A 22,041-nucleotide genomic window follows, 5' to 3' on the forward strand; every position below is an offset into this window, starting at 1 on the left:
GGAAGATCAGCAGGTACAGAAAGCTTTTCGAATTTGTGGCTGGGCTTTCTGGCCCCATAGACACCCACCATATAATAAAAGCCCTGATTTGGAATCCCAGCCTTTATTGCTTTCTTAAATTTAAAAAACTGGTAGAATAGCAGGATAATCAATGTATTAAAAATTACCTAATTTTTCACTTTCTTTAATAAATAAAAAAGTTCTCTACCTAAATGTGTTTTCCAAATTCTGCATGCCATATTGTCCTCCGAAATTCTCAAAAGTATTCTGGTATGTTAAAAGTTCTATAAAAACTTTCAAAAAGGAAAGCTTTCTAATGTTCTGTAACCTAATCGTCTTCCTTTTACTCACTTAACACTACCTCTTATCATCCTGTGAGGACTTACTCAGGGGAGTGCTGACCTAGTCTAACCCTATTCTGATATGTGCCTTTTAGAGAACATTCTCATTCTTTCTTGCTGCTATTTCATTCTCCCCCAAAATGCAGAAGAGATGTCTATTTCCTCTTTCCTTGTGGTGGGACATGATGGCCTGTCTTATGAGGGTGTTTTAGCTCTGGGTAGACAGAACAAAGAAAATGCCCCCAGTCTGAAATGCATGCCTTTCTCAGACCCATTCCCCAAATCTTTATCCAGAATTGGTTTACAGACGGTAGTACCTATTGCTTGTACTTGTTTCATTGGTTTGGGGTTTTCTTGTTTGTTTGTTTTGCCCATTAAGCTTTCTCATCTCCCTCCTCCTGGGAACAGAATCTGCTCTCCTCACCACAGAAACAGTTCTTGGCCCATCACGAGCCCTTCCTTTCTGGCAGCGTGATTGATTCAAGGGTGAGAACAGCACAAAACAAAGCCAATCAGGGTCCTTCTGTGAGATCAATATATGGACCCTGGGGAAGGGGACTGTCTTTCTGCAGGAGTGGTTAAAACTGAGAGGATGTGATCTCTGTGGTCAGCTGCTTCCCTAGCACAGGGAAAGCATCCAGGAAGCCCAGCAGAAACAAGCAGTGAAGACAAGGAGAGTCTGGTCAAGTTGGGTTCCGGGTTCTGATTCCTGAGATAAATTAGATCAAAACACTTTGATACTTTGAGAAACAGAAGTCTGTTTTCCAGCTCTGTGATCCATACATAATTGCAATTATTGTCATTTAAATACAACATATGATGAAGAGCACCCTTCTTTACCAGGATTAGATTAACAGTGCACAACTTTGATTCAGAAATCTTGTGTACAGATTAAAACTTAAATATCAACTACATCTTTGGTAAATTATTTCTATGCTATCCGTACTTTCATAATTAAAGAAGAATTTACTTTTCTAGGCTTCAAATCGGCAAAAGTTTCTCATGATTGAAATCATTGTACAGTCTACTATTTGCATCTGGTAGTTTAAGGTAGTTGTTAAAATTTGTGGCTGTAATCAACCCACAAATAGGAAGGAATAAATATATTTCCTTATAAAGACTTCAGCACTTTGGGTTTGGTGCATGTTGGCAAGGAGGGGACATGAGGAACAGAGTTCTTTACTCTGACTTTTTTACAACATCCTTCATTAAACACTCTGTACATGACATTAAAAAAGAAGTGTCCCTTGGTCTCTGTGCCTTTCCTGTTCAGCAAAAGTCATCCTCAAAGATGTTATCAACTGAACAGAATGTTTTGTGTCTGGAGCTTAAGTCAGTGAGTCAAATGTTGTTGCAATGAAAATCATGATACCATGCTGACCCAAACTCCCTGAGCTCCACTCTGATAACATGTAAGAAGATAAGTGGCAAAATGCCACAATATGTGTGCTCATGGTCCTGAAGGATGTGCCCAGAGATGTGTTTAGTTCTTGGGTTCCTTCCCACATGGCACCTCCTGCTGTAATTTATTGACACCAGATGTTCTTTGTATCAGTAAGACTTGTAGCAATGTCTATTTAAAGTTAAATGGAGTAATTGAAGCCAGAGCATCATACTTTGAATGAAGTAAATCAAAGCACATCACAGTCATAAAAATGCAGACTAGGGAAAGCATGAATGAGAGAAATCCATAACTTTTTTAAAAAGCCAGACTAACAGAGACCAAAAAATTCTGATTAAAATTTATCATTTCCCACAACACTGATAGAAATCAATTGGTAACTGGTCAGAGCTCCGACGCCACAATTAGTGAGCATGCCTCACTATATAAATTAGGCAGAAGTCTTTTGTCATAATGACGTCCTTCTCCACGACAGCTCATGGAAAACAATTCTGCATTTGGATCACTGTGGGGATCAGATGTAAAAACTCTGGCTAATGATAAGAGACATGGACCTGAAGTCTAATCATTTTACTAACATAATGCTTTAGACAGAAGTTTTAACAAGTCAAGGCTTAACTAATGATTGATGGTAGGAAACGGAGACATGTTTTAAAGTCTGATGTAAAAGAAAACTAAGACAGGAAGGACAGTGTGATTAGAATGGCTCAAAGCAGACCATGAGCATTAATAAATGTGGATTTTAATAGGTACAGGTCTGGCAGCCAGCAGAGAGCAAGACCTTAGACTGATTGAAAAAAAATGAGAACTTTTAGTATTGCTCCTACTAAATTGAATAATCAGAGGCAATATAAATATACCGAATTATAACAGTAATTCAAAAGTACAGAAATCAAAGCTATGAAGACTAAAATTATAACATGTGAGCATGGCAGGATAATATTTTAAAGAAGTTGGCTGTTTTCCTTTTTAAATTTTTTGTTCCAGTAATTTCCCCCTATCTCTTGCCTCACGCAGGCACAAACTTGGCTCTGTATTCATCACTTCAGTGAAGGGATATGTCAGAAAACAAAGCAGAAGCAGCCTAAAAGTCTCTGCCTTTTATGCTCCAAAAAACTTCAATTCCTTTGGAGAGATTTTAAGAATTTAGAATAAAATGTGTAGAAAAAACAAAAGAAAAAAAATGGTGTCTCGTGCCCATTCCCATCCTGACTAGAAAAAGAAACCCCTGGGTGGGAAGGAAAATAGAAGAGATAGTAAGGAAGCAATGAAAAAGAGAAATTGTAGGGTCTTTGAGAGAGGGGCCCTGTGTTGTGATTCCAGAACAGGATTCTCAGAGTGTGGCTTAGGGAAGGCAGCAAATCATCAGTGACAGTAAAGAACATTTGTGTAATGGGTCCAGGCAGACAGAGTCCTGCACGTGCATGGAGAATTTCTACTATCCAATTACAGTGTCAAAGCTGTAGAATGATGTCCATGCCTGAAGCCTGGCTCTGGCATAGACCACAGATGCCAACAGCCTTGAAGAAGCCTTGAGGACAAGAACATGAGTGGTCTCAAGAAAGATCTGTATGGCTGAATAGCTAAGTACTGAGTAAGAAAGGTGGGTCTCTAGGATTCCCGCTTGGATAGATGACTCATTAGCCAGATATGCCACAATGTCTTAGCACCACATAAGTCCTGGAATGTGGAAACAATCCCCTCACCAACACTTCTGCAGAAAGGTCTTGAAATGAAAATTAACTTGTGATATTGAAAAATAATTTGTTTGTACACTCAGGCTTGAGAACTCATTTATAAGTGTTTCAAAAGTATTTCAAATGAACTCGAGGGGAAAACTATCATACACAGAATGGAGAGAGGCATAAAAAATATTGGAGAAAAGGAAGAAATAGCTATTGTACAAAAAGAATATAACTATAGAAGTTAAGAGAAACATAGAAAATAAGTTGTTCCCTTCAGATAAAAAAAGAATTTCTGAAACAACATGCAAAAATTACAAACCATTAAGAAAGAGATGGCCAAATTTTTGTTCATTTAAACTCAAATTTTAAAAAAACCATATTTAAAGATAAGATGTAAGCTATTAATCAGGAGGCAATATTTATAAAATATATAGAATATAAAGATTAATTGCCAAAATATGCTAAAACACTCACACATACACATGCACAGTGAGGTATTATTTCACACACCCATGAGACTAGTTAAAATTATTAAGTCTGATAACATACAGTTTAAAGGAGGACATGGGGAAAAGGAAACTCATGCTAGTGGAAGTTCAATTACATAGAACAATGTAGAGGACAATCTGCCAAAATCTAGTATAATTGAAAATTTTATATATATATTTCTTTTATACCAGAAGTCCTGCTTTTCTTATTATAGTATTGTTTTTAATAGCAAAATATTGGAAATAAGCTAAATATCATCAATAGAGAAATGGGGTAAGAAAAATGTGGTAATTCTATGCAATAGTTATAGAAAATAACTAGATTTCTATATCTCAGTGATTAGACTTATAAAACATGATTTTTCATTAAAAAAGCAAGTTGCAGAAAAATTGGTACAGTATAATACATTTATATGTATTTTAAAACACTGTGTTGGTCTTCAGAATAAGGAACTAGAGGAACATTATCTGTGAGATTTTTACCTTAAAGAAACTTGACATTCAAATAGGAAGGGAGGAAGTCAAATTATCTTTGTTTGCAGATGATATGATCCTATATCTAGAAAACCCCATCGTCTCAGCCCAAAAGCTTGTTAAGCTGATAAGGAACTTCAGCAAAGTCTCAGGATACAAAATCAATGTGCAAAAATCACAAGCATTCCTATACACTAATAATACACAAGCAGACAGCCAAATCAAGAATGAACTCCCATTCACAATTGCTACAAAGATAAATACCTAGGAACACAGCTAACAAGAGACGTGAAGCACCTCCTCAAGGAGAACTACAAACCACTGCTCAAGGAAATCAGAGAACACACAAACAAATGGAAAAACATTCCCTGTTCATGGATAGAAATAATCAATATTGTGAAAATGGCCATAATGCCTAAAGTAATTTATAGATTCAATGCTATTTCCATTAAACTACCATTGACATTTTAAAAACTATTTTAAAATTTATATGGAACCCAAAAGGAGCCCCTATAGCCAAGACAATCCTAAGCAAAAAGAACAAACCTGGAGACATCACGCTACGTGACTTCAAACTATCCTACAAGGCTACAGCAACCAAAACAGCATGGTACTGGTACAAAAACAGACACATGGACCAAGGGAACAGAATAGAGAACTCGGAAATAAGATCACACATCTACAACCATCTGATCTTTGAAAAATCTGACAAAAACAAGCAACGGGGAAAGGATTCCCTATTTAATAAATGGTGCTGGGAGAACTGGCTAGCCATATGCAGAAAATTGAAACTGGACCCCTTCCTTACACTTTATACAAAAATTAACTCAAGGTAGATTAAAGACTTAAATGTAAAAACCGAAACTATAAAAACCCTAGAAGAAAATCTATGCAATACCCTTCAGGACATAGGCATGGGCAAAGATTTCATGACAAAAACATCAAAAGCAACTGCAACAAAAGCAAAAATTGGCATGGGATCTAATTAAACTAAAGAACTTCTGCACAGTAAAAGAAACTATCATCAGAGTGAACACACATCCTACAGAATAGGAGAAAATTTCTGCAATCTATCCATCTGATATTTGTCTAATATCCAGAATCTACAAGGAATTTAAACAAATTTACACAAAAACAACAAACAATCCCATTAAAAAATGGGTAAAGGACATGAACAGACACTTCTCAAAAGAAGACATACATGCGAGCAACAATCATATCAGAGAAAGTTCAACATCACTAATCATTAGAGCAATGCAAATCAAAACCGTAATGAGATATCATCTCATGCCAATCAAAATGGTGATTATTAAAATGTCAAGAAACAACAGATGTTAGTGAGGCTGTGGAGAAAAAGGAACACTTGTACACTGTTGCTGGGAATGTAAATTAGTTCAACTATTGTGGAAAACAGTGTGGGAATTCCTCAAAGATCTAGAACCAGACATACCATTTGACCCAGCAATCCTATTACTGGGTACATGCCCAAAGGAGTATAAATCATTCTATTATTAAAAAAATAAAAATTACAAGAAGATACATGCAGGCATATGTTCATTGCAGCACTATACACAATAGCAGAGACATGGAGTCAACCCAAATGCCCATCAGTGATAGACTGGATAAAGAAAACGTGGTACATAAACACCATGGAACACTATGCACCCGTAAAAAGGAATGAGATCATGTCCTTTGCAAGGGACATGAATGGAGCTGGAAATCATTATTCTCAGCAAACTAATGCAGGAACAGAAAACCAACCACCACATGTTCTCACTTACAAGTGGGAGCTGAATAATGATAATACATGGACATAGGGAGAAGAACACACACGAAGCAGCAAACCACTATGGCACATGTTTACCTATGTAACAAACCTGCACATCCTGCACATGTACCCTTGAACTTAAAATTTCAAAAAAAGAAGTTTGAAGAAAATATAATAAAATATTAATAAGGGTTAATTTTGGATTACAATTATTTTGTCTTTGTATTTTCTTTTTACATTTCATAGCAAAAGGAAATACAGGAAATAATAGAAATATGCTCTTTTCCATTCTGGAAAATGTTTAAGAGATAATGTTAAAATACAAGACCAAGTAATAACAGATATCAACTATCACCATTATTCACACAATTGTTACACTGGACCAACTTTTATACATTAAAATGAGACCTCTATTTTAAATGTCTTAGGAGAGTAGAGGTATTGACAATTTATTAACTTCCTAGGTCATTTTATTATCTATTCTTTAAATACCTCAAAGCCCTGCTGGACTCCAAAATAAATACAACTTCAATTACCCTATTTAAATAAAAATATCTTTCTAGGTTTGAAGAAAAGTAACTCAAAGTAAGGACTTTTTTTTCAACTTAGGAAAATATAAACTGCATTCCTTATATTCAGCATCAGATGTTGACTACTTATATCAAAAAAGACACTGAATGGATAAAGATAAAGCCATATGAACTAAAAAGAGTTAGCTTGCTTTGCAAGAGATAATAGTAGTAAGTTTTTCAAGGGTTGATGGTAGGTGGTGGAGAGGATTTGGGAGAACCTGGGAGAAAAGCAAATACAAATGGTGGCTTAAACAAGATGGTGGCAGTCGTGGACAGAAAAAAAATTCTACTCATATACATTCCTTGTTATAATTTTGGAAAATAAATATTTCAAAACTTCAGAACAATGATGGTGAACACAATAAAATCAATAATACACAATATGGTATCCCTCATCCATTATTATAAACCTTTATTACAAACAGTTCTTACAAGCACATTATCAATAGGAAGCACATTATCAATAGGAAGATAACTGATAACAGTTTCTGAAGAAAAAAGTGACATCAGAAAAGGTGTCACTGAACTTGAGAGAAATTTTCTTTCACAGAAATATATATTGCTAAGAGATAATCCAGGAAAGGAGAAGGGGATTACACATTCTTCAAATGCTCTAATACTGGATTTATAAGTTGCCCTGTAAACATGGGGAGAACCTTTTTATCTTAACTTCACAAATTAATGCACCAGTAATTTGAGAAGCTGCCTAGTGGTATTAGTACAAACAACTTTGATGTCCATTTCATGAAAGTTATCAAATGAATAGGCATAAAGTTGTTTATAATACTTCCTTTCTATCCTTTTAATGTTTATGGGATCTGAAGATACAGCCCCTCTTTCATTTTTGATGTTGTTTATCTTCTCTCTCTCTCTTTTTTGACCTGGTAGCAGATGTTTATAAATTTTATTTATCTTTTCAAATAATCAGTTTATAGATTCATTAATTTCCTTTATTGTTGTTCAAATTACTTTCACTTACCTCACATTGATTTCCTGAGTAATGGGAACCTAACCCAATAAGATCAGTGAAATATAATGATAATTTTCTGAGATGCCACTATGCTTAAACATGCATAAGTGTAGGCTGAGAATACTACTACCATTTGTCACCATATGCAAGAAGTGTGTGTTGACAAAAAAATCAATTCACAGAAACAGACTTTAAAGATTAAGAAAATCTGAATTGTGGTATATTTTGAGTCCAAATATAGCTGAGTTAATAATCTCCCTTTTGACTTTGTTACATGAACTAATAAATTCCCTATTTGATTAAGGCATTTTGGTTTGGGGTATGTGTGTGTGTGTGTGTGTGTGTGTGTGTGTGTGTGTGTGTGTGTGACTTATGATGTAAAGAATCCTAACTCATAAAACATACTTTGCAGTGTTAGAGATGAGACGAGTCCAGTAATAATAACAAAAAGAACATCTGTAATAAGAACAAGTATCAGAAGCTATGACTTTGGGTCAAGATAGTAGACTAAGTTGACATAGGAATTCTTCCCATCTACTTGACCTATCTTTAACACACACTTATACTCTCCAAACATAAATAAATACTTGGTAAAGGTGTTTTAAATTTTAAAATAGATATATACACTCAAGAGCAAAAAAATTAAAACAGAAATTCAATTTGTAAAAAGGCAAGTAGAAAATATAGTCATAAAGATGAATCCAAGACATCCAAAAGCATATACATTTTCAATATGATAGGGGCTGAGGTTTATTGTCTACATAAGAATAACAGTAGTAAGTAACAATTACATAACATTTAATATATTACAGACACCACTCTAAGCACCTTATGTATATCAAATTATTTAATCCTCACAAAAACCTATGAGATATATGCTATTATTATACCTCACTTTGAAGAAATTGGAGTAGGAAAGGGTAAATTAACTTACCCAAGATTACATAGCTGGTAACTGGCATAAAAAAGAAGAAAATCTCCACCCAATCTGGAACAATGATTAAAAATTCTCTACCCCAATAGTCCTGGGGGAAAACAAGAGGCAATTGGCCTACATGAAACTGTGATCAATCAAAAAACAGATTTATCTCTCCCCTCAACCCCAACCCCACCAAAAAAAAATAAATAAAACCAGAATCCTTAGACTGCCATGAATATGGGTGAGTAATGAGCTGTAGAAAGTCCCTGAGGTAAAAGACTAACATAGAGGCCAGGCTGTAGCAGCTATAAAAACCCATCTGTTAGTAAAGCTTCCACAGCTGAAGGTATGCTTAGACTCCAAGAAAGACAACTTTCACAGAAGATGTGCTTAAGGCAAAAGTTATAAAACACAAAAAGCAGTCTATCATCAAGGAATATAATCCATAGACCACTAAGGTGAAGAATTCACACCTGAGGAACTAGAGATAATAGGGCAATCTTAAAATGATTTTAAATAAGTATATGTAAATTGTTCAAAGAAACAAAATAATCTACTTTTTCAGCATTTCCAGTGTGCCCCTCATCATGTTCTACACGATAGGCTCAATTAAACTTACCAACTGTATGCAGTAAATAGGCACCATTATCACTAATTTAGTGTGAGGAATATGAGAGCTTAAGTAAGTGGTCCAGGGTCATACACCTTGTAGATGAAGAAGCCAGGATTCAATTTAGTCAGTCTAGCTCCAGAAGCAATTTTTGACTAGAGGGGCATATTAAAATCCTAATGGGACTCAAAGTCTATCACTGCTATGGTGTCTCAAATTGTCTAAAACCACCTAGTCTAATTTAATTCATAATTTAATTAATGTTCATCAGATTCATGTTAGAATTCTGAGGACATACTTATAAGAGAATGTAGTGGAACTTAAAAAGGTTGCAGTATAAAACAGAGAAAAAGATGATAAATTTTAAAGTGCCATATATTGTGATAAATAATTCAGAAATTGATGCTTCTGAATTAATTTTATAACAATTTATTCTTACCACAGGTTCTAGAAGAAGCTGGTAGTCCAAAATAAGAGGGAGGAACCTGCTTGTGGAAGAAGAAAAGTGTGACAATCTTTGCTATGAGCCACTATATGGAACCAAGAAAGAAAGAACAAAAATTACACTCTGATAGGTCAGAGTACTGAAGATAAAACCAAATATGTCAACTATAAGAAATAGCCCAATACAAGATAAGCCATTCCCAGAAACAAGTTTTAGTTTGACATAAAAGCTATCTGCACATACAAAAAAACAGGTACCATGGAGGAGGAAGGGAGGGAGAGAAAGAAAGAGGGAGGTGGGGGAGAGGGAAGAAGAAGGGAAGAAAAGGAAGGAAGGAAGGAAAGGGAAGGGGAGGGAAGGGGGTGGAAAGGGAGGGAAGGGGAGGGAAAGAAGGAAAGGAAGGAAACGAGGAAAGGAGGAAAGGAGAGGAGGGGAGGGAAGGGAAGGGAAGGGAAGGGAAGAGAAGGTCTTATAGAGAGAGAGAAAGAATATAGAGGGCCTTTGGATTTAATGAAAGATGTTGGGTGCCATGTTAATGGATTTTCTCATTGTCACACACAGAATAGTTTCATGATCAACCAATCTTTTTAAATTTTTTTTTCAAACTGGAATAAAGCTCAGGATGAAGTAGCTTAGAAGCAGATAACAATTATCCGGAAGTGCTGGCTACCTCATCCACCACTTTAAGAGCTTAAAAGAATCATTATCTCAAGACACACTGCTAGGGAAGGTCTTATCCTAGAGCCCAAAATAACTTACAATTTATCATAGAGGATGAAAGTCTGGGGTACTATTTTATCTTCTATTTAAGGGAGGGGAGAAACTTACGAAAGTGTATGGGATCGTATAGTTTGAAGTCAGATAACATGATGCCTCCAGATTTGTTCTTTTTGCTTAGTCTTGCTTTGGCTATGAGGGCTCTTTTTTAGTTCCATATGAATTTTGGTATTGTTTTTTCTAGTTCTGTGAAGAACAATGGTGGTATTTTGATGGAAATTGCATCTCAAGACACACTGCTAGGGAAGATTTTGTCCTAGAGTCCCAAAGAACTTACAATTTATCCTAGATAATGAAAGTCTGGGGGTATTGTTTTATCTTCTCTTTAAGGGGCATCATTTCTACAAGTCTGTTTTCTTCCACAGGAAAGGAGATTGGTGATTGTGATGTTCTGGTTCTGTTACTTTGCTCATTCTGCTCCAAAAGAGCTGAGTGAACAGTCTGATTGATGTTATTAGGGTAAAACAAATTAGTTGACTTTTCTTCCTTGTTGGATCACCTTCCACAGGTCTCAGACATTTTTCCATGGTAGGCTCTATCTCTCTACCAATAAGGAAAGCTGTCCCAGTCCATCTTTACCCTGTCTGTATGGGTAAATCTGGATAGATAAACATATTTGCCCACAGACATAAGCCATATCCTCTAATATCAAGTTTATCTATAATAATAATAATGGTATTTTGATATTCCATTTTCTGACTATGTTGTAATAGTCCTTAAATTAATTGAAATACAGGTGGGAAATAAGGCTGATGTTTATTATGCTCTGTCTCAGGGCTGCTTGATAGAATATTTCACAAAAATGAAATGATCTATAATCTATGCTATCTTACTTGGTAGCTACTTGCCATAGGTGTCTATCGAACACATGAAATGTGGCTAGTGCTACTGAAGAACTAAGTGTTTAATTGTATTTGGTTTTAATTAATTTAAATTTGGCTAGTGGCTACCATATTATACAGTAAATTTTAGATCCTAATACCTCTCTTTTATTCTCTTGCTTTTTCTTTCCCATCTTGAACCAGAGGGAATACATGTAGCAGCCAACAGGGCTAACTAAATAATTCAATCTTTACTTTAACTCGGTGAATGTATCAGGAAGGAATGTGGGAGGTAAGGAGGGGAGAAATTGTTGAGAAAGCGTATGGGATTGCATAGTTTGAAGTCGGGTAACATGATGCCTACAGATTCGTTCTTTGTACTTAGTTTTGCTTTGGCTATGCGGGCTCTTTTTTAGTTCCATATGAATTTTAGGATTGTTTTTCTCTAGTCCTGTGAAGAATGATGGTGGTATTTTGATGGAAATTGCACCGAATTTGTAGGTTGCTTTTGGCAGTCTGGTCATTTTCACAATATTAATTCTACCCATCCATGAGCATGAGATGTGTTTCCATTTCTTTGTGTGATCTATGATATCTTTCAGCAGTGCTTTGTAGATTTCCTTGTAGAGGGCTTTCACCTCCTTGGTTAGGTGTATTCCTAAAGATTTTTATTTATTTATTTATTTATTTGAGAAGGAGTCTCGCTCTGTGGCCCAGGCTGGAGTGCGGTGGCATGATCTCAACTCACTGCAACCTCTGCCTCCCGGGTTCAAGTGATTCTCCTACCTCAGCCTCCCGAGTAGCTGGGATTACAGGCATGTGCCATCACACTTGGCTAATTTTTATATTTTTAGTAGAGATGGGGTTTCATCATGTTGGTCTCTTGAACTCCTGACTTCAAGTGATCCTTCCATCTTGGCCTCTCAAAGTGCTGGGATTACAGGCATGAGTCACCGTGCCTGGCCAGATTTTAATTTTGTTTTGCAGCTATTGTAAAACGGGTTGCGTTCTTGATTTGATTCTCAGCGTGGTTGCTGTTGATGTATAGCAGCACTGCTTATTTGTGCACATTGATTTTGTACCCTGACACTTAATTTATTTATCAGATCTAGGAGATTTTTTAATGGGTCTTTAGGGTTCTCTAGGTATATGATTATATCATTGGCAAACAGTGACAGTTTGACTTCCTGCTTACCTATTTGGATGCCCTTTATTTCTTTCCCTTATCTGATTGCTCTGGCTAGGACTTCCACTACTATGTTAAATAGAAATGGTGAAAGTGGGTATCCTTATCTTGTTCCAGTTATCAGGAGAAATGCTTTCAACATTTTCCCATCCGGTATAACATTGGCAGTGAGTTTGTCATTGGTGGCTTTTATTACCTTAAGGTATGTTCCTTCTATGTCAATTTTGCTGAGGGTTTAATCATAAAGGGATGCTGGATTTTGTCAAATGATTTTTTTTCTGCATCTATTAAGATGATCATGTGATTTTTGTTTTTAATTCTGTTTCTGTGGTGTATGACATTTATTGACTTGCGTATGTTAAACTATCCCTGTATCCCTGGTAGGAAACCCACTTGATCATGGTGGATTATCTTTTTGATATGCTGTTGGATTCAGTTAGTTAATATTTTGTTGAGGATTTTTGCATCTATGTTCATCAGGGATATTGGTCTGTAGTTTTTTTGTTGTTGTTGTTGATGTTATGTCCTTTCCTGTTTTTAGTATTAGGGAGATACCGGCTTCATAGAATGATTTAGGGAGGATTCTCTCTTTCTCTATCTTTTAGAATAATTTCCATAGAATTGGTGTCAATTCTTTATTTAATGTCTGATAGAATTCAGCTATGAATCCATCTGGTCCTGGACATTTTTTGTTGCCAATTTTTTATTACCATTTTAGTATCACTGCTTATTATTGGGCAGTTCAGATTCTATTTCTTCCTGGTTTAATCTAAGAAGGTTGTATTTTTCCAGGAATTTATCCTTCTCCTCTAGGTTTTCTATTTTGTGCGTGTAAAGGTGTTCATAGTAGCCTTGAATGATCTTTTGTATTTCAGTGGTATCAGTTGTAATATTTCTTGTTTCATTTCTAATTGAGCTTATTTGTATCTTTTCTACTCTTTTCTTGGTTAATCTCACTAATGGTCTATGGATTTTATCTTTTCAAAGAACCAGCTTTTTGTTCCATTTATGTTTTCTGTTTTCGTTTTTTTTTTCTTCAATTCATTTAGTTCTGCTCTGATCTTTGTTATTTCTTTTCTTCTGCTGGCTGTGAGTTTTGTTTGTTCTTGTTTCTATAGTTCCTTGAGGTATGACCTTAGATTGTCTATTTGTGCTCTTTCAGACTTTTTGATGTAGGCATTAATGCTATGAACTTTTCTCTTAGCACCACTCTTGTTGTATCCCAGAGGTTTTGATAGGTTATACCACTCTTATTATTCAGTTCAAAGAGTTTCTTAATTTCCATCTTGATTTCACTGTTGACCCTTCAATCACTCAGGAGCAGATTATTTAATTTCCATGTATTTGCATGGTTTTGAGGGTTCCCTGAGGCAGCTGGGACTACAGGCACGCACCACCATGTCTGGCTAATTGTTGTATTTTTAGTAGAGATGGGGTTTCACTAAACCCCAGGATGTTAGCCAGGATGGTCTCGATCTCCTGACCTTGCGATCTACCCACCTCGGCCTCCCAAAGTGCTGGGATTACAGCCGTGAGCCACGGTGCCTGGTCTGCTTTCCAATTTTATTCCACTGTGGTCTGAGTGGGTACTATAAGGCTATAGTCACCAAAACAACATGGTACTGGTATAAAAATAGGCACATTTTTATACCAATGGAACACAAGAGAATCCAGAAATAAAGCCAAACACTTATAGCCAACTGACCTTTGACAAAGCAAACAAAAACATAAAGTGGGAAAAGGACACCCTATTCAACTAATAGTGCTGGGATAACTGGCAAGTCACATGTAGAATAATAAAACTGGATACTCATCTCTCACCTTATACAAAAATCAACCTAATATGGATCAAAGACTTAAATCTAAGACCTGAAACCATAAAAATTCTAGAAGATGATAGCGGAAAAAACCCTCCTAGAAATTGGCTTAGGTGAAGCCTTCAGAACCAAGAACTCAAAAGCAAATGCAACAAGAACAAATATAAATAGATAGGACCGAATTAAAGTAAAAAGCTTCCACACAGCAAGAGAAATAATCAGCAAAGTAAACAGACAACCCACAGAGTGGAAGAAAATCTTCACAAATTAGGCATCCAACAATGGACCAATTTGCAGAATCTAAAAGGAACTCAAACAAATCAGCAACAAAAAAACAAATAATACCATCAAAAAGTAGGCAAAGGACATGAATAGACAATTCTCAAAACAAGATATTAATACAAATGGCCAACAAACATATAAAAAATGCGCAACGTTACTAATGGTCAGGGAAATGCAAATCAAAACCACAATGCATTATCACTTTATTCCAGCAAGAATGGCCATAATTTAAAAAATCAAAAAATAACGGATGTTGGCATGAATGTGGTGAAAAGGGAACACTTTTACGCTGCTGGTGGGAATGTAAACTAGTACAACCACTATGGGAAACAGTATGGAGATTCCTTAAAGGACTAAAAGTAGATCTGCCATTTGATCCAGCAATCCCACTGCTGGGTATCTACCCAGAGGAAAAGAAATCATTATATGAAAAAGACACTTGCACATGTATGTTTATAGCAGCACAATTTGCAATTGCAAAAATATGGAACCAGCCCAAATGCCCATCAATCAACAAGTGGATAAAATTTTATATATATATATATATATAGTTATATATATATATAGTTGTATATGTATAGTTATATATATATAATTGTATATATATAGTTTTTTATATATATAGTTGTATATATATAGTTTTATATATATAGTTGTATATATATAGCTTTATATATATAGTTTTATATATATAGTTGTATATATATAGTTTTATGTATATATAGTTGTATATATAGTTTTATATATAGAGTTATATATAGTTTTATATATATAGTTATATATATAGTTTTATATATATAGTTATATATAGTTTTATATATAGTTATATACAGTTTTATATATTTATAGTTGTGTATATATATAGCTTTATATATATATATATATACACATATATATATACACACACACACACACACCCATAGAATACTACTCAGCCATAAAAAGGAAGGAAATAATGGCATTCGCAGCAACCTGGATGGAGTTGGAGACCATTATTGTAAGTGAAGTCACCCAGGAATGGAAAAACCAAACATCATATGTTCTCACTTATAAGTTGGAGCTAAGCTATGAGGACACAAAAGCATAAAAATGACATGTTGAACTTTGGGGACTTAGGGGAAGGTTGGGAGTGGGCGTGAGGGATAAAAGACTACACATTGGGTACAGTGTGGGTTACGGGTGTACCAAAATCTCAGAAATTGCTACTAAAGAACTTATCCATGTAACCAAACACCACTTGTTCCCCTAAAAACCTATTGAAAAAAAAAATGTATGAAATTACCAGAAACAGAGGGAATGAAAGTAGAGAGATCTGGAAAGACTTGCTGTGTCACTGAAGGGGAAGATTGAGTAGCCCACATTTGCACATTAAATAATACGGATTTCAGTGTGATTCTCTATAAGAACATGGTATCATCTGCTTTATAACTTTGCCCAGTGTTTTAATCAGTTCCGTTGCGAGAAGCCGAACACACACAGGATGTTATCAGTAGGAAAGAGATATCATTGAAATAAAACACAGATATGTATGTAGGCTCTATAAGGACTGTATCTATCTGGTCATTATTTCACTTTGATGGGTGTTGGTTGATACAGTAATAAATGAATAAAAACATCAGTGATACCATGCAAAAAGAGGAAGTTCCAAAAGGTTTCACTAGTAGCTAAAACATGAAATAGAAGTTGAGGAACTTCTTCACTTTCTTGGTCTGTCAAGTGCTTCATGTTTTTCTCATCTCAGCTTCTATCTGGACAACTGCCTCTTTCTTTTTCTTCCATAGGCCAATTTATTTTACTTAAACATGATCTAACTCCTCTCTACATGCTCTCTGATCTCCCAGTTCAAGGACCTCAGACATCTAGAGTATCTGTGTTCCAAATACACATTTATCTTATTGGCTCAGCATAAGCCAAATTCCTCAAAAGAGGCAAAACAGGCAAGTATCTGCTATAAATTCTACCCCAGGATCAGCTCTGATAATGTGATTATACAGAAATGAGTAAAAATGTAGTATATTAAGGAACTACTCGAGAGATTCCTTACATATTACTCATTTAAGCTTCAAAAATACCCAAAGCTCACTTATGTTATTTATTTTCTCAAGATAAGAAAAAATGCAGCTCAGAGAAGCTAAGAAATATCCAAGATATTAGAAGAAGTAATAGCAAGTGTTTTTTGTACAAAAACATTCTGCTTCTACTTTAAACTGTCAATATTCCTTAGCAGGATTTTGTATTAGGTAGGAAGTAGGAGTATTCTGACACATACCATGACTCCTGCCTTGGACTTCCCCCAGACACAAAATTCTCAAAGAGATCTTTGTGCAACAATTAGACTTAGGGGTTGTATATTTGTGTGATTGTGTGTGTGTTACTTTCATTAGATTGAGAATGTTTTTAACATAAAAGGACTAAGACCCTTTTAAGACCCTCTGCATATTCATTTAATCTTTATGGCACTAACCCTAGAAAAGTAAATGTACATTTTTATTAAAGTTCGGATATTTCTTAAGATAAATTTCTGGTTAAGAGCATTGATATTGACCAAATTTCTCTTTGTTTGTTCTTGAAAGAACTAGAAGATTGCTAGCCAAGTACTATGTGTTCGTTTTCAATAAATGCTTGTGGAGGGTGGAGTGGGCGCTGCCTAGAAATTCATAGTCTCTGAGTGTGCAGACAAGAAACAAGAGCAGGGATGACTCTCACAGCCCTTGGAGGAAAGAACTTTTAACTCATGGAGAAAACAAATCCATAATCTTAAGTGTTAGGATATACGACAATCATCTTCTTTTTGAAAGTTCATAGAGACTCATGTTTAGTACCATTTTAGGATTTGCATTTCAGAATTTTTGTTTTATGTTTTCAAAGTGTCTCAAAATAATAACAATAGATAACATTTGGTATACATTTAGTGTATGCTAAGCACCATGATTATCATTTACATGCATCATCTCAATCTTTATGACAACTTTATTAGCTAGGCATAGTTATTCTCATTTTTCGTCTGAGGAAACTGAGGCTCAGAGGAATGAAATGACTTGCTCCATATCACCAGATAGTAAGTGGGAAAGCTAGGAATTGTATCCATAGAGTCTGAATCTATAGTTATCATTCTTAATTACTTTATTCCTATATTGCCTTCCTTAACTTTAGACTTTTGTTAGCACAAAATATTTAGCCTACACTTAATCCAATCTGAGCAATTTGCATGGCTTTGCTCTGCCATAGGGAAGTTCATGTACCTTTAAAGTTTCCTAAGATAGAGTCATCTGTGTTTCTCAGCTCAGCCTATATAATATCTTGAGTATTCCTGTCTGTATCCCCTGACATGTCCCCCTAAATTTTTTACCATTTAGTTAATCACATTTATTGTTTATAATAGCAAAACAGTGCCCGTCATTACATGACTATTTAAAGAAATCATGGTTTATCCACAAAAGAGATAAATATGTAGCCATAAGAGAGTATGTTATGGAAGAATATTTATTGGCATGGCAATTAATCCATACTAGCAATTTGTAAGACAGCATATTCTGTACTACCCTTTTGGGTAAAGAAACATATAAAAATGTTAATATTGATTACTTTCATCTAGTAGACTTGCATGTGTGTTTATTTTTGCCTGAAATTTTCTGAATTTCTACAAAAAGTTTATACTGATTCTCTAACTGAAACATTATATCTTTTAAAAAATAATGGGAAATCTTCAAGATTAAAATGTTTCACTGCTTTTATTAAATTGTTGGCAGGTAGTTGTGATTCCTCTTTTAAATTTAAACTCCTATAAGCACCCAGTCACTCTGCCAGGAATTAGGTATGTATACCGTCTTGCTTCATAAATGCTTTGTATATATGTTTAACTCTACACAATAGTAAGAAAAATGAAGAGGAATGTTTTATACATGCTCTCCCTATGCCTAACTCTAAACAGAGTACACAATTTCAGCTAAAAAATAACACATCAAGATTCCCTGGTTCCTAATTAACCTCACACATTTACCAACACCTGTTTATCACCAATTCATTCTCATAATTACAAAATATTAATATTTATATGCTTATATATGTCATATCATTATATACACTATAAATTCACACATATTTATACATAAATATAATTTATATTTATGTAATAAGTATATCTGATATATTAATATATATTTTAATATGATATATTTATATCTAAATATAAAACTTAACTTTAAATATATTTACATATATTCCATATATGTATAAATACTTCACATATCGTATTGGAGTGCAACAAGCCTTATGAAGATAGCCTTTTAGATGAGAAAGAATTATAATTTCCACACTATGGAGGAGTAAAAATTAAATGATGAGGATCTAAGTAAAAAGTTGTTTAGAGCAATTATTGTGTATCAGGACCATTCAAAGCCTGGAGACTCTCCTGTAAGTTTACATGGAGAATATCATGGAATTCCTCTAAAATTCAGTGTGAAAAATTATTTGCCACCTATAACCTCCAAAAAATTTTTTCTAATACTAGACTATAGGATTAATTTGAAAAATTGAAATTTTTAAAATTTCAAATTGGAGGATGGGGACTGCATATGGATTGTCCTGAGTCATCTCCTAAGAGATATCATAAAAATATCATTAAAATGTATCAGCATAAGTTCAAGCCACTTAATATTGAATTTCTAGAACACTGGCATAATCAGTACTTTGCTTTGCTGCCAAAATGTCTTGCATAAGTCACAGTAGTAAAAGTTATTTTATATGTTCTACAAAGTGTCAAGTATGTACTAGCTGCTGAGGACAATTGGTGAACAAAACATTCATAACCCTTGACCTCATGGAACTTATGATTTAGTAGGAAAAAACATAAGTAATCATGTAAATAAACATACAACTGCAAGTTGTACATTTCTACATATATACCAAAAATTACATACCTACAAAAAACTACAAAAGAGAAATACATGGTATAATAAAAAGATTTGATCTAATTTGGTGCAGGAGAAAGGCTCCCTTAAGGAAGTCAAATTTGAGCTAATATATGGGAAATTAAGAGGAGCTCATCAGGCAAAGAAATAAGAAAAAGGAACTCCAGGTGATGAAAATAATGCAGACAAAGGCCCAATGACAAAGAAAAGCAAGAGTTTATAAGGGACAAAACAAGCCAATACATTTGGAGTGGAAAGAAAGAGGGGAAATGGAATGAGCAAATGGTGGCAAGGCAAACTTGTAGACCGAGAGAGACTTTAGTTCTACTCTTATCTTAAAAACAGTGGACGCAGTTGATGGTTTTTAATAAGAACATGATATGATCAGCTTTTCCTTTCAAAAGAACGTTCTTGCTGCAGAGTGAGCACAGATTGAAGAGAGATAAGATACTGCTGTTTATTTAGGAGGTTATTATAAATTTTAGGTGAGAAATTGCACCTTGACCAGGATGGTGGTGAAAATGGAGCGAAGTAGACAGATTGTAGAAATTTATTTCAGAGGCCAAATAACGGGACATGGCAGTGCATTATATGTGGGAGGTGAGGGAGAGGGAACTGTAAATGGGTTACTAGGATTCTGATTTTCAGAAGATAGAGAACACTGGAAGGAAAACAAGACTAAGGGATTCTCAAGAGTCATGAATTTCCATCTAAATATGTTCATTTTGAGATGCTTTTGAGGCATGCAAGATGGGATATCTACTAGCCAAATATCTATCTTTGTGTCCACCTTCTATCTTTGGAACTCAGAGAAAGTTAGAGATATAAATTTGTGAATCACTAGCATGTAAGTGGTATTTGAAACCAAGAACCTTAATGAAGTTCTCCAGAAAAGTCATACAGTGAAAGGAGATAGAAGAGAGCCTGTATTGAACAATGAAGAATTTTAATATAATGACTGATAGAAGTGGATGAGCCAGGAAAAGAGAAAGGAAGTGCCTGGATAGGAAACCAAGGGAGAATGGTATCATAGAAATCAATGGGGAATGAGTGTTGCAGGAAGTACCTGTCAGAATCAAATGTACTGAAAAGTAAGGAGGATGAAGACTGAAAACTGCATACTGAAATCCAGCAACACTGGAACTCATTGTCTGAAATAAGAGCTATCTAAGTGAAATAATAGAGGCAGAAGTAATATTGTAAATAAGGAATAATAGAGGATGAGTAAATAGAATAGCAGATATGGGCAACTAGGCAATTATTCGAAAAAGTAAAAATTTTTTTTTTTTGAGACAGAGTTTCGCTCATTCACCCAGTCTGGAGTGCAATGGTGTGATCCAGGTTCACTGCCACCTCTGCCTCCCAGGTTCAAGTTATTCTCCTGTCTCAGCCTCCCAAGTAGCTAGGATTACAGGCACCTGCCATCATGTCCGGCTAATTTTTGTGTTTTCAGTAGGGACAAGGTTTCACCATGTTGGCCAAGCAGGTCTTGAACTCCTGACCTCAGATGATCCACCCACCTTGACCTCCCAAAGTGCTGGGATTACAGGCGTGAGCCACCATGCCTGGCCAAAAAAGTAAACTCTTAAGAAGTATGGCTGTGGCATGAAGCAATAATATAGGGCCATAGCTGGAGAGAGAGATATTTATAGTATTTGATTTTGCTTTTTTTTTTTCTTTTGAGACAAGGTCTGGTTCTATCACCCAGGCTGTAGTGCAGTGGTACAATCTCAACTCACTGCAAACTCTGCCTCCTAGGCTTAAGTGATTCTCATGCTCAGCCTCCAGAGTAGGTGGGATTACAGGCTCCCACCACCACATACCCAGCTAATTTTTGTATTTTTTGTAGAGACAGGTTTCACCATATTGCCTAGGCTGGTCTCGAACTTGTGAGCTCAAGCCATCTGCCCGCATTGGCCTCCCAAAGTGCTGAGATTACAGGAGTGAGCAACGACACCCAGACAGTTTTGCTTTTCTTAATGCGAAAAACCAATGGAAAGGATCCAGATAAAGAGAGAGACTGCCTGTACAAATGAAGAAGGCATTATATATAATGTAAAGAATAATATTTTACTAGGATACAACTTTTTAAAAGGCAGGCATCTTTAATCTGTCCACAGGTATATCCTTAGGATTTAGAATATTGTCTGGTTCATAATACATAATAAATATTCAGTAAGAGAGAGGTATGAATCTATGATTCCTTAGGAGCTGTGATGGGAAGGAAGCCAAAGTACCTGTGGAAGGATTAGCCTTACAGAGGAAGAGGAAAGGCTCTTAAATTATAATAAAAAGGAAAAATGACAGTAGAGGGGCAGATCTGTGAAGATTTCTATGCTTCATGATATTTCCAACTCATAGCTTCTAGTTCTCATGAAGTAGATTATAAAGTTGAGGTTCATCTTGGGGTGAGGGAAAAAGAGAGTTAGATAAAATGTGAAAATGTAGTTGTCATTGATGAGTATGAGAGATGTACAGTAGTGTCAATGGAAAGGGGTCCAAATCCAGACCCCAAGAGAAGGTTGGTTCTTGGATCTCACACAAGGAAAAATTCAAGGTGAGTCCATAAAATGA

The 22,041-nt window shown here is 35.3% G+C and overlaps 1 long non-coding RNA gene across 3 annotated transcripts in view; it reads right to left on the reverse strand.

The window, feature by feature from the left end:
* LOC134740170 (uncharacterized) overlaps positions 1 to 22,041 on the reverse strand; it is a 366,820-nt gene that overhangs the window by 315,617 nt on the left and 29,162 nt on the right. The window contains exons 3-4 of one of the 3 annotated variants that reach the window (XR_010127442.1): positions 9,669 to 9,714; positions 8,635 to 8,725 (exon numbers count right to left, since the gene is read on the reverse strand). The exons of the other annotated variants lie outside the window; for them this stretch is intronic. This is a non-coding gene — a long non-coding RNA (uncharacterized LOC134740170). The remainder of the gene's footprint in view (positions 1 to 8,634; positions 8,726 to 9,668; positions 9,715 to 22,041) is intronic. 3 annotated transcript variants of the gene reach the window in all.

This window comes from Pongo pygmaeus, chromosome 8, assembly GCF_028885625.2.
Source record: "Pongo pygmaeus isolate AG05252 chromosome 8, NHGRI_mPonPyg2-v2.0_pri, whole genome shotgun sequence".
In the NCBI taxonomy this organism is placed as follows: domain Eukaryota; kingdom Metazoa; phylum Chordata; class Mammalia; order Primates; family Hominidae; genus Pongo; species Pongo pygmaeus.